This window comes from Megalops cyprinoides, chromosome 14 (genome assembly GCF_013368585.1).
Source record: "Megalops cyprinoides isolate fMegCyp1 chromosome 14, fMegCyp1.pri, whole genome shotgun sequence".
NCBI lineage: Eukaryota > Metazoa > Chordata > Actinopteri > Elopiformes > Megalopidae > Megalops > Megalops cyprinoides.
The window spans coordinates 29887389-29901923 of record NC_050596.1 but is presented as its reverse complement, the minus strand read 5'-3'; the positions used below and the strand labels follow the sequence as shown (position 1 = coordinate 29901923).

The 14535-nt window shown below is 38.4% G+C and overlaps 1 long non-coding RNA gene across 1 annotated transcript; it reads left to right on the top strand.

The window, feature by feature from the left end:
• Nucleotides 1-5314, top strand: LOC118789356. Its single transcript, XR_005005453.1, has 4 exons — nt 1-2341; nt 2442-2638; nt 4376-4492; nt 5164-5314. It is a non-coding gene; the product is annotated as an uncharacterized LOC118789356 (long non-coding RNA).
• Nucleotides 5315-14535: the final 9221 nt, after the last annotated feature.

Genomic DNA, 14535 nt, shown 5'->3' with positions numbered 1-14535 from the left:
GAGAGAAAATTTCATAGTCTGATTTGTGCCCTGCACAGCACCTCATATCCGTGTACTCTACTATCATATGGGTATAAGGGAATACTGTCTGAATTCTGTATGAATTATTCAATGCTCTTACTCTGTAAGTCACTCTGGAAAAAGTTGTACGCTAAGTGGCAAAATGTAATGTAAATTTGCAACAATTTACTGTGGTTTCTGAGAGGAGTAAAGAAGGGGGCATCAGTAAGCTATGTTGCATATACATATAAATACATTCAAAATATACTTCAAATGTACTATACTTCTAAATATACTATGCATAAATAATAAATATATAAAGGTCACAATAACCAAAAACCTTTGCCCTGTATTCTGAGATGCATATGAGTATGTTGAACATTGAATGAGCAGTTACATGAACAGCAGCACACAATATTTCAACCAACAAAAGTAAAACATCCACTTTAATGAATACTTCCCTGAATACATAAGTGTGTTAGGTATAGGTTTACCCTCAGCTACTAGAGGTCACTCAAAATGGCAATACTATAATCCTGGTAGCTAGGGTAACAGCTGCAAAGCATTGCAGAGGTATTTATCTAGTAGGGTGGGATTGGTGTGAGTATTGGTGAGTATTCTGAAACCAGCACAAAACTTTAAAATGATGACAACTGATCTATTAAGATCATCTGCATGTTCCCACACCTTCTGCGCATGGAATTACACCGAAACTAATGGTGTAGTGTCCAACTCGTTGTTGGTAAAATTAAGGGTAAATATATTTGTAAAATATTATACAATATATATATACCTGTATATATTGCAAAACCAAATGTCCCTTAGAACCACCCTCCATTCTCATTATCAAGAAAACTGATAAAAGATGAAACCAGATATAGTGATCAGAAACTGAGCCAGAATCCTTCCAATACTGATGTTATTAATGTACATCACTTCTCATATCTCATATCTCATACCAGTCACTGAGCACGTAGCATTTAAAATGTTTATGAAAAAAATGCAGTTTAGCCAAGTGCCTGCATACCAGTCAACATGGCAGGAGAAAGAAGGCTGTTTTCCACAGATGAACATGAAAAATACATTTCTCCTATTTGCACGGAAGTTTCCAGCAGGTAGTTATTTTATTTGCCTACCAGACATTGAACTCATGCAAGAAAAATGAAGTTACAAATACTGAACAGCAACAGGCTTTTCAAACCACAGAACTCTCAAAGTATGCCAGAACTCTCAAAGTATGCCAAAACTATCTAATGGTTAGTCAGTTGGTTAACAGCTGTGGGAGCTTTTTATGAGTGCAGGTATTTCCTTGAGTAGATTGTATCATGATTGCGACTCGGTCTCTCTGATGCAGTCTGTTGTTTTTTTAGCTTAGGATTGTTGTCTTTCCTTTTTCAACCTTGTCAATAACTGAGCTCATCAATCAGTTTCATCTGAACATGTTAATTGGCAATGATAATTAAACCATTTAAACAATGTGTGTAATTTACTTGCGGACAACCGGCCATTGGTAAATGAGCCACCCCTTCCTGATGAAAAGCATAATAATAATATTAATAACATATTTTTAAACACAGGTTTGTGTGTCTGGTTTGTGTGTCTGGAAAGCTGGAGGCTCATTATTTTTCTCAGATCGCTGTGTGTCCAGGCTGGTTCCTTTTGTTTGTTGTTTTTAAAATAAATTATTGGGTTCTTGAACATTTGTTCTCTCTGTTAATTTTGTTGGAAGTGTTGGCCGCCCTCTCCACAAAGTTCATCAATACAGTAACTCAGAGTGGCAGTCATACATTGGGCATAGTCTAGTAAAGCTTTTCCACATGCACACATTCTTTGGAAGGAAGCCCATGTACTAAAGTAGGTATCACTGTGTCTGGTGTTGTTGTTATGTTTCGGTAGCCCAGTAAAGATAGAATGCATGTATGTCCCACAGTCAGTCAAAACCACACTCAAAAACATTTGCATTTGAAGTGGTAATTGTGGTAAGGTCATACTACTAATTATCAAGTGTATGAAAAGAATGTTGAAAGGAAATGAACATGTCTGATGGGGATTATTCTGAAGTAGACATATTAATAACGTAGAATGTAGAATTAACATAGAATGACACTGGCTAAAACCATAATTCATAAACAGATGTACTGTATTTTGATTCACAGTTGAACCTTGCAGTGACGAGATCGACTTTCAAGGATAGTGACTGCTCAAAGGTTCTGCTCAACAGAGAATGCAGGCACTATGACAAATCATATACTATTATAGAGTGTCTTAATATGGGATGCACACGACTGATTATCAAAACTGTCTGGTTAAGATAACAGCTCTTGGAAGGATTGCTTTAGAGGTACGTAACACCATATGAACTGATCATAAGTGATAAGCAAAAAAAAAAAAAAACATTTCCAGTAATACAAACTTGTCATTGTCTTTTTCTTGCATTACAGGAACACCCACATTGTTGAGTCTCAGGTCCTCAGGATCAAAACAACTGCATGAACTCATTTGAGACACGCCTCTCAGTATCAGTTTGTATATAGATATGGGTCCAGACCTGCATCCGTTACTCTTTGTTGGACAGAAGAACCGAACAAGATGAAGCTGCTGATCTCACTCGCTGTCGTGTGCGCGCTGTTCTACAAAGGTAGACCATCGACCACTGTCTTGCTTAGCATCAGTTGAAAATAACATATTCCTATTTTAAAAGCTGAAAATGTTATTTCTGAGGCAATATACACAGCAATTTATCTGTGTTGACTTTTTGATTCCCATGATTCATTTAATGGCACTATATTAGTAAAGGATATATAATAAAACTATTAAGTACTACTATTATTTTGTTAGGGCCTTATTTTGCAGTATTTACACTGTTTAACTGGTACCTAGCAGGAAGGTAACAGTTTGCTCATGCTAGTAAATATTTTTAAAAAAGTAATGAGTAATTGCTTGATAATACTGTCACAAGTAGATGTAGTATGGAACTACCTGGTAACAACTGGTACTTATCTCCAGTAACACCTATGAAATTAATGTGTAATTACAATGTAAAATCACTATTACTACTGGTAATTACTGACTGTTTACCTGAAGTGCCAAAAATCTTTGTGCTTGATTTGCTTTCTTCCTAAGTAATTACCCATTACAGAGAAGTTATGTTACATGAAAAGGAATATGTAACATTATTTATTGCTGACCATTTCCCAGAATACCATTTAATTATGCAAACAGAATATCCCCAATTATCTATTAATTATTAATAATTGGGAAATAATATTTATGGTAAACTCAGTTCTCTCATCACTCATTTCCTAAAAGTGACTGTGTAGTGTTTCATACACTAATTACAAGGGATGTATTTCTCAGTAATTACTATGCCATTTTATGTTGTACTCTGCAAAATTTACAAGAATTGCCATGATATGTTCCTAGAAATTAGCATGTGAAAATGCTATGCTATGCAGAGCCAATGATTAGATTAAGATATACTTATTTCATGTCTTATGGCAAAAGACAAACAGACAAACAAAAAACTTACCAAATATTATCGCAATTTTTTTTCTTTTTTTTGGTTGCAATCTGTATTTTTAACAGTTTAACTCCTTCAACAATTATGTATTTGATTCAGAGGGGCAAGTGTGAGCAAACTCACACATTGAGAAATGCTCTAACATAATGGAACTGAATGAAATGTCCTGGGTTAAAGAGAAACACTCCAAATGTAGTATACTTATTTCCACCCCAAACTCTTCTAGACAGAAGCGAATGACTGACGAAAAAAAACTAAAACAGCTCTGCACATTAGAAAAATAACTGGCAGAAGTCAAAAATAAAAGAGGGGAAAAAGGCAAATGCAAAGGAAAACAAAAGAGCGAATGAAAATTTTATATATTTTTTTATTTATCCCACTTACATTCTTTCATTCTTATCAGGTTTTTTGGTAGGTTGGCACTTGTGACACCACAAAGCAATTATGGGAAGAAACTGGTGATCCAGGGGGTGGAGTTTAAGACCCTGAATGTGAAATTGCCACTGTGCCCTTGTGCGAATGACTTAATAGGTTATATAACTCTGTCTTGTTAGCAAATTACCAATGCAAGTAAAGACACAACATTTCAGGTCTAGAGTTTCTCCCCTTGTTTTTTTTAAATGAAATGTTCTGTTAAATGTAACTGTTGGGTTCTGCAGGTTTATTTATGAAATACCTGATGAATTTGTGCTGAAGAGTGAGTAAGTTACTATAGTACTTACATATCTCTAATGCACTGAACTGGCATGAAATGACATGGGCATTGAAATGATACTGAATTGACAGGGAAATTAATCCTCAGCTTGACAGTTTCCTAAATGCAGCTGTATTTCTTTTAATTCAAATATTTTTCAGCGTTCCCACTCCAGTGCAATGTGTGCACACTCAGTTCTATACCATGCACGACAACCCGGATAACATGTCCAGGCAACCTAACCAGATGTGCAAGTGCGACTGTGCTTTCCACTGCGGGTAAGACTGAATGAGCAACTTCTGACTTATGTACTCATGACTGTATTACTCTAAGCATCTCTTACCAGGTTGCTGTGAGTATGAAAATGAGAGTCAAAGTATGTGCTAAGGAAAATATTTTATAGATAACAAATTTTATGATTTTGTTATGCCTGTTTTCAATTGTTGTGCCAGGCTGTTACCAGGGTGTCCAAAAATATTTCTGAAAAATTAAAGTGGATTAGGTGTTTTGTGTGATTTCACACAGCTAGCAGCAAGCATTGAAAAGAAATGGTTCAAGACTTATAGACCAGAGCAATATGAAGAATACCACAGGCAGATTTTAAATTTATTATCATATCCTGCAGTAATTATCCTGCAATGGAAACTCATAACACATTTCTGTCTACTCACAAACATGCAAAATAAGAAAAAAAACACAGCTCCCTGTATCATATGGTATCTTCACTGTAGGTCAAAGAGAAGAAAGTTTTTAAAAGTACTTAAATCAAAAGGTACAGTTTATTAGACGTTACTCTGACGTAGCAAAATAGCTCATTTAATGCTAAATCTAAAAGAGGAAGAAAGAAACAAAGAAACCAGTCTGGTATGTTTCATGTGCAGGATAATTATTTTTGTGACAGTTTAATGATGATATTGTGATTTCTTTCTCTGCCCTTCCATGCTTTCAGTTGGAAGCCAGACTACACTGGAACTGAAGACATGTGCAACACCTAATTTATGCGTCAGTGGATCAGTGAACTTTGGGAGCAGGTTAAGGGCAACTGTGAACACTTTATGCTGTGACACTGACCTCTGCAACACTCAGACCCCCCCAGGTAAATCCTCCACATGCAGCACCCTCAGCTGCAAGCATTGCTCATCGTGCAGTTCTTTTCTGCTTTCTGTAGAGTAATTGAACATTTTGAAGAAAATACTTTCCAGCAAAATAATGGGTTGGTGTAACTGCAAGATTAAACAAAAGTGAAAAACCAAGGTGATTTAAGACAGAATTATTGTTTTGTGACCTGTTGGATGATCTTAACCGACAAAATCATTGGTCTGAAAAAGGAAAAAAGAACACATCTGAGACTATATAACTGTTACTAGAAGCAATATCTCATGCAGGAAATTCAAAAAATGAAGCATAGCTTTGGAAATTAAATTAAATTAAATTAAAGGAACTTTCTTTTATGGAGTGTAAAATGCAAAAAAAAGTCATGAATATCATCTAAAGGTGAACCTTGAAAAATGAGACTGTATATGTGTATTATATAAATACATTATATATTGTATATTTTGCATATTTAATGGGAGCATTTTATGCAGTGGAACTGGTGGAGTCAGATGCTCATATGGTTTGTAGATGGTTTGTATTCAGCTGTAAGTTCTTGCCAGACTAGACATATCTGGCAGATGGCAAGTGACAACACAAGGATGTAGTCCATCCTCCAACATTCTGCTGGCACAGAAGTGTGGCTCATGTCATAATTAGACAAATTGCTTCCTTTTTATGGCTTTCTTTCCCCTATAAGGTCTGTCATTATCTGTGATTTATTAGCAATCTGACCTTGGGTGATTGACATTAATGATAAGCCAATCATGCGAGAAGCATATTGGCTGATTTATTATGAGTGTCTGCCATTATCATTTCCCTGTTTTGTATCACTTTGTTTGCCCAAGGTCTCCATCAGTAGGCAGAGCACATACCTCTTTTTTACTGTGGAATCCACTGCACCTGTTCTTACTATTCCCTGCTGTAGCATTGACTGATGGATCCCAAAATGGGAGGAAGTGCTTTACCTGTGTTCAAAATAACTGCACCCATGAACTGCAATGTCTGGGAGAAGAAGATCGCTGCGTTTCTAGTTCATGTGAGTTCACTGCACCACTCTGAAGTGTCTTGAGTCTAATCTCCTGGAAATGGACTTGGAATAGCTGAAAAATACACACTTTTATCATTAGCAAAGTGCTGACTTCTTTGTCAAATAAGATGCAAAATACTAACCATATACAATATACAAAGCCATCCAACAGTTACATTGCTGATTTTTGGACACCAATAAAGACCATGATTAAGATGTGCACACTCTGGCTGTACCTCTGACAGGGAGGGAAGGGTCACCACCATGCCAGGCGGTGATGCAGTGAGAACAGAAAGGCCAGAATGTGTTTTTAGCCAGTGCTTGTTTATCTTCCCCTGCTCTGGTGCACAGGGTAACAGCAAAGCAAAGATCCCGGCTGCCAACAAACAGAAAATCAATAAAGCTTTCCCTAAGGAGAGTGTTGCATTACAGCAGTGCAAATGAACAGTCTACATTTCATAGCATTATAATTAGAGGAACCAAGATTCACATCATTGTGAGGCTGCTGCTGTTGCAGGTCCTGAAGCCTCCCAGGCTGTGGAGGGCAGTAGAAATATCAGACAGCAGCTAAAAACAATGAATGAGCAGCTCACTTCACTCCTGTACCAGCCCTACTGGCATCACAACCTCCAGCCAGGCTGGCTGACTTCACTTTGACGTCATTTTACACCCTTCTTAAGCTGTGACAACTAATGTTATAACAAATTTCATTATTGCTTGTTTATATTGTAATAATCTGGGTGAATATGGCCTTCATCCCCAGGAGATGAAAATGAAATACATTCTAAGAGCAGGACCAAATCTGAAGGATAATTTGTTGCTGTAGATATGATTTGACAAATTTAACTGTCAAGGTTTTTCAGTCAAAATTGATGTTTTCTGTTTTGGTGAAAGTGACGGTTGGAAGCCAGACAACGACAGTGAAGGGATGTGCCACCCGGTCTGCCTGTGCTGGCGAACTGAATGCTGAAATTGGCACACTCGCCGGAGTGAACCTGACCTGCTGCGAGGGAAACCTGTGCAACAATGGCCAACCAATCACCACCACCCCGCCCGTCAACAACGCCCTGCCCGTCCAGCAGAGCTTCCACCTCCACCTGCTGCTGGTGTCTCTGGCCTCCTTCATCCTCTTATACTGAGCAGGGAGCCGCCTTGCTGTTCCCCCTCCTACCTGTCTGACCTCATGGTCTTCACCCACCCCACTCTCCACCCCAACCACCACTCTCCACCCCAACCCCCACTCTCCACCCCAGCCCCCACTCTCCACCCCAACCACCTCTCTCCACCCCAGCCCCCACTCTCCACCCCAGCCCCCACTCTCCACCCCACTCCCCACTCTCCACCCAGCCCCCACTCTCCACCCCAGCTCCCACTCTCCACCCCAGCCCCTGTCCTCATGACCCCACTCCTATTTCCCACCTGCCTCTGTAAGCCGGCCATCATCCAAAGTGCAGATCACACCCATCTACCTTGTGCTGTATGTGATGTTTCCAGAGTGGAGACTGAATAACAGCAATGTGGTGTGGGCATTTCTGAAAATTATTGAATGAAGTCTTTAATTTTGTCAAGAGGTAGATTTTTTAAAATGACATTTGAAGTAAACTAAGCAGTTAAATGGCATTATTTCTAATTTGTTCTCACCAAACAATCAAATAATTTGCTGTAAAATGTTTTAGTTTTTTTTTTTTTTTTTGGCAAGGTTCTATTCTTAAATAAAAATCTTGGAAATAAAACTAAATTTGTTGAAAATTAATTTTTAGATTTTTTTGTCCCAAACGGATGTCCATTGTCAGAAAGTCAAAATCATGTTATAACAATGTTCATTTTATTAAGAAGAGGAAGAAGAACATACCAAATTGCTTCTTATAACAAATGACCCCCATTGGAAACACTAGTGCCACTGTATTTCTGCTCAGGAACTATTCCATCATGCCATTTCCCTTTTTATGAATGTTTTATTATGTCAAAGCAAGTTTGTCAAATAGGGAATTGAAGCCACAAATGACTAATAACTGAGAATTCTTGTCTATGAAGGAGCACAAGTTAAATGAAAGTAGAAACCACTAAACCACAGCCAACAGCAAAGGGAGCGTATGCACATGGGTTGTCTGTTGAAGTGCAAATTTATTCTATCCTGCGGTCGCCAGCCCGCTTGGCACGTTACGCAAGAAGCATGAAAAATGCTGTCCATTGGTTTTGCAAACTTCCCAGATTAACATTCGGATAACTGAGATGTGACAGAATCTTATTGTTCTTGAAGAACTAGGAACTGAAAATGTTTTTGATTAAGTTCTCCTTTATAGCTAAATAGTTCAGACACACATTTTATACATTTTGTTGTAACTACGCACATTTCTAACAGTTAAATTGTACATATAAATATGCGAAGGATATAATACTCTCCAGAAGGATTGGGGCAGTGATTGAGTTTTTTACACTCTGTTCTCAGAACCAATCATTCCCATTTGCTTGGAACTGTATGTAATTAGTTGGTTAGAGGGCACAAGCCATGCAATCGCACAATTAAAATGGCAAAAGCTACATTACAGCCAAACACCAGTGAACAGCGCATTCTCATCAGGCTCCGTCGACTCAGGCAAACACCGATAAGTAATGAATTTTCCCCCGGCTCACTGGTCACCGTTTGCGGATCCCTATGGATCGGAAGACTGTAGATTTAGAACCGCCGCTCCAGCGCGCAACACTCTGGAGAACAGTTCTCCCAGTCCTGTCAATAGTGGATTTGGCTGGCTACCGTTTGCTAGGAGACCGTTACCCTATGCTTGGCAACGCAGTACATAGAACCAAATTTCTGGTTTCTTTTATCATCAGTGGACATCATAGGACATACTGACATGCTAGCTTGTCCATTTATAGACAGATAATATATGTGCCCCAGTTTTACTGTTCATATAGCTGCTTGCAGTAATTTAACTAGCGAACATAACTAGCTAGTTGGATAGCTTTGTTACATATACAGCATAGACATCAATGGGTGTCACCACGAAATGCACCACGAACTATATTATTGATATCTTGAGGCATAATTTCGATTTGTCAAAACGTCGTTTTGACTAGTCATAATGGAATTTTCATTTTTTCATCGGAACTTGGTATACCTCAAAGGAAATCATTTCTAGTAAGAATGAAAGATCAACTAGTAACAATTAACTGTGAGATGTCTAAAATTGCTTCTATAGTTGATGAGATTGAAGGAAAAAAGGGACTTTTTTTTAGACACGCCTCTTATCGATATTTGTATAAATGTGATCACAGACGGTGAGAAGACACTTCCGCTGCTCTTCATTGGACAGAACAACACGAAACAATGATGAAACTGGCGGTCTCACTCGCCCTGGCGTGCGTGCTGTTCTCCAAAGGTAGAGCATCGCTATCTGCATACCGTTACCTTTAGGAGTGAGGATATGCCAGTGAACAATGTAAATTTAAATAAATATACTTATATCTTAAGAATAAGTTTCAGTATAAAAAGTTCATCTTAAGTTGAAAATGTTATGAAATTTTATGAAAATGTTAGCCAATATAGACAGATTTTTTATGCGTATGGTTCGTTACATGACAACATTTTTTTGCGAATATTAAAGGTGTAAAATACTACTAGCATAAAACTACTATTTTATACACAATTTTGCCACTACTATTATTATACATAAAACTCTACTGCTTCTGCTGATTAAATATGATAATTGATTATTCATAATTGATAAATATGACAAAATATTAATGTTGACAATATCGACAATGATTAGTGCCAAAATTAATAATTCGTTATCTGTTACTGGAAATGACGGCTAAAACTAATTACCTAGATGATTTTTCAACGGTATTTTTTTATTCCTTGGGAAAAAGTTGTCACAAAGACCATCATGTAACGCACCAGAAACAATCTGCATCTAATGCCTGTTTTTTGAATGAAAATTATTTCCAAAACCGAAAAAAAGAGAGACACTGATCCAGACAGCAGCAAATGGATAACTGTCAAACAAATTTAAGAACAATAGGCTTACGAATAAAAAAGAAGGTAAAATATGGAAGATATTGTAAATAATAGTGGAAATGGGTGTAAGCTTTATAATGAATGCTTGTGAGGGCGACAATGCAGCTTAGCAATTAGGAGAGGACAATAGTAACCATTTTAAGAAACTGAAAAGGGAATTTGAGTGAAAGAAGTTACGAACAGTAGCCGAATGTTGGACATTGCTGCTGTACCCAAATTACTCAGTAGGTTATATTAATAAGCCTGCTTTGCAAACCAGTGCAAATACAGACACAATTCAGGTGTGCAGTTTATCGTAAGTGTTTTATAAATTTGGGGTTTGTAAGTTTATTTATAAAATATTTAATGCATTTGTACCGAAGACCTGAGTTGCCACTGCACTCGCATGTCTTTAATACAATGAAATGTGAAATTAAATTAACTGCTTGACAGTTTCCTGAATGCCAGTTTATTTTTTATTTTTTTTTGTTCAATTATTTTTAGTGTACGCACTCCAGTGTCTTCAGTGCATACACGGTATTACTGAACCGTGCATCCCGCAACAAGTAACATGTCCAGCCAACTTTACCAGATGTATAAGTGCGAATTTGCGATATTCTGTGGGTAAGTCTGAATGAGCAATTTCTTACTAACATACCCATGACTGTATTACTCTAAGCGTCTTTTACCAGGTTATTGTGAGTATGAAAATGAGAGTATGTGTGAAAGAAGATATTTTATGAATAACAAATATTTACATGATGCCTGTTTTCCATTGTGGTACCAGGCTGTTGCCAGGGTGGCCGAGGTAGCCAGCATGGCTAGATTTTGTTTCCCTTGTTTTTGGAAAAGTGGATTCGTGTGCCGTTTTGCCTGAAATCACTCAGTGAGCAGCAGAAAACATTCCAAGCCTTAAAGAGCAGAGCAATATGAGGAAAGCTACTGGCAGATTTTAAGTTGAAATTGTCATTATCCTGTGATGAAAACTCATTATAATTTATTTTTACTCACAAACGTGCAAATTAAAAGAAAAGAATAGAAAATGACAAGTGCAAAACAATTTCATACACTTTCAAAGTTTCCAAATTCTAAAGCTAACTACACCTGTCATTCAAAAATTGACATTTCACCACTGAAACATGTCAATACAGTTGATTTTGTATGCATGTTATATGTGCGTATGAATAATTTTGTTTGATTCTATTTGGAAAAAGTTTATGATCAATAGTTTCAAGGGAAAAAATATGTAACCAATAAAATGAATTGAATTTACCTCATTTGAATCATATTTTCCATTCCATGTGAGGAAATTATATAATTTATGAACAGGTATTCATAATAATAAAAGAAATTCATAATAATAAAAAAAGAGTTTGCCAAAACAGGCAGTTGGGAGAGCAGATGTCAGACATTCCAAAAATAATCAGGTGAAACTGGCAACATTAGTTATATCAGGCATTCCATTTACTAAATCATATTGTGACAATGAGCAGTCTTTTCCAGAAAACAGGAAGTTCTCTGACTTGGAGCCCAAACACTGACAGTTTATATTACTACTTTGTTCTGTAGTACTGCATTTAGTGCCAAACACCACAGCTCCCTGAATCATGTAGTATCTTCACTGTAAGTCAATGAAAAGAAAGAAATAGTTGATAGAGACAATAATCTTGCACATTCCTTGGGCAGAATAATTCATTTTGTGATAAGTTTACAGTGATAATTATTATCTAGCTATTGGCATTTTTTTTCCATCTGTCCATCCGTGCATTTCTCTACAGGCGGTGCAAGCGAAGGTTCAACAATAGTGAGGACATGCGCCACACCTGATTTCTGCGTCAGTGGATCACTCAACCTCGGAGCCATTAGGGACACCGTGAACACAGAGTGCTGTGACACTGACTTCTGCAACATTCAGAGTCCCCCACGTAAATGCTCCGCATGCAGCACCCTCAGCTGCAAGCATTGCTCATCATGCCATTCTTTTCTCATTTCTGTAGAGTAACTGAACATTTTGAAGAAAACTTTCCGACAAAATAATGGGTTGATATAACTGTGTGATAAAAGGATCAAAGTAAAAAAAAGGGTAATTTAAGACGATTACTGTTTTATGACCTGTTGGGTGATCATAACTTACAAAGTCATTGGTCTGTATATTGGACAAAGTGCTGATACTAGACGCAATATCATATATGGGAATTGCTAAATAATATACCTATTGAAATGACAGAAAAGGAATATTAGTTTTATGGAGTGTAAATATGCAACAAAATGTCACAAATAAATATATCACCCAGTTTTGAGTGAGTCCCAGACCTTGGCAGGTGCGTATTACAACCAGAGAATCCATCTTCAGGTGAACCTTGAGACAGTTATGAGACAGTATATATTTAATGGGGGCATTTTTTTGTGCAATGGAACTGTGGGAGGGACATGCTCAAAAGAGGGAGCATGATGTCATCTCATGGCAAGATTTTGCGAGTCATGATCTCCTAGATCATGCTTTCATTGATGGTTCCTATTCGGCTGTAAGGTCTTGCCAGACTGGACGTATCTAGCAGACAGCAGGTGACAATACAAGAATGTAGTCCATCCTCCAATATTCTGGTGGCACAGAAGTGGGGCTCACTTCACAAGAACACAAATCCGTTCCTCCTATTGGCTACCTTTCCCTTATGACATCTGGCTTTATCACTGAGTGATTCGTTAATAAGCCAAGCTCAGGTGATCGACAGGTATGATGAGCCAATCGTACGAGAGGCCTATCACAGCTGATTGAATATGAATGTCTGCCATTGTCATCTTATTGTATCATGCTGTTTGCCAAAAGTGTCCATCACTTGGCAGAGCTATATTCCTCTTTCCCAACTGCGGAACCCCCCGCACTAAACATCCACATCTTGCTTGCTTTTGTCTGCTGTAGCATTCGTTGATGACACCCCCAATGGGAGAGAGTGTCTTGGCTGTGTTGGAGATTTCTGCACGGATACTGTGCCATGCCTGGGACCAGAAGATCACTGCATTTCTGTTACAGGTGAGTTCACTGGACCACTTTGAGTCTGATCTCCCGGAAATGGATGTGGAACTCATGGAAAATTCTTGCTTGTATCATTAGTCTAGCATTGATTTCTTCGTCAAATAGGACGGATCATATTAGCCACATATGAATATTCTGAAACTCATGGGATGGTTACATTGCTGATGTTTGGACACCAATAAAGACCATGATTAAGATTGACAGGGAGGGAAGGGTCACCACCATGCCAGGCGGTGATGCAGTGAGAACAGAAAGGCCAGAATGTGTTTTTAGCCAGTGCTTGTTTATCTTCCCCTGCTCTGGTGCACAGGGAAACAGCAAAGCAAAGATCCCGGCTGCCAACAAACAGAAAATCAAAAAAGCTTTCCCTAAGGAGAGTGTTGCATTACAGCAGTGCAAATGAACAGTCTACATTTCATAGCATTATAATCAGAGGAACCAAGATTCACATCATTGTGAGGCTGCTGCTGTTGCAGGTCCTGAAGCCTCCCAGGCTGTGGGGGGCAGTAGAAATATCAGACAGCAGCTAAAAAACAATGAATGAGCAGCTCTCTTCACTCCTGTACCAGCCCTACTGGCATCACAACCTCCAGCCAGGCTGGCTGACTTCACTGTGCCCTTTTACATTCTTCTTAATAAGACATCTGATTTCATTTTAGTAAATTATTTAGTTCTTTAATCAAAGTTATTGCTTGTTCATATTGCATATTGTAAATACCAACAGCAGGACCTAAACACAAAGGATAATTTGTTGCTGTAGATATGTGCAGAGTCAAGTTTTTTCAGTCAAAATTGATGTTTTTTTTCTGTTTTGGTGAAAGTGTTCATTGGAAACGATACAGTGCCATTGAAAGGATGTGCGTCCGAAACGGTCTGTGTTGGGGACCTGAACATTGAACTTGGTTCTGTGAACCTGACCTGCTGTGAGGGAAACCTGTGCAACAATGGCCAACCAATCACCACCACCCCGCCCGTCACCACCACCTCACACGTCAACAGCGCCCTGCCCGTCCAGCAGAGCTTCCTCCTGCTGCTGGTGTTGTTGGCCTCCTTCATCCTCTTATACTGAGCAGGGAGCCGCCTTGCTGTTCCCCCTCCTACCTGTCTGATGTCTCATGGTCCTCACCCACCCTACTCTCCACCCCAACCCCGAGTCTCCACCCCAACC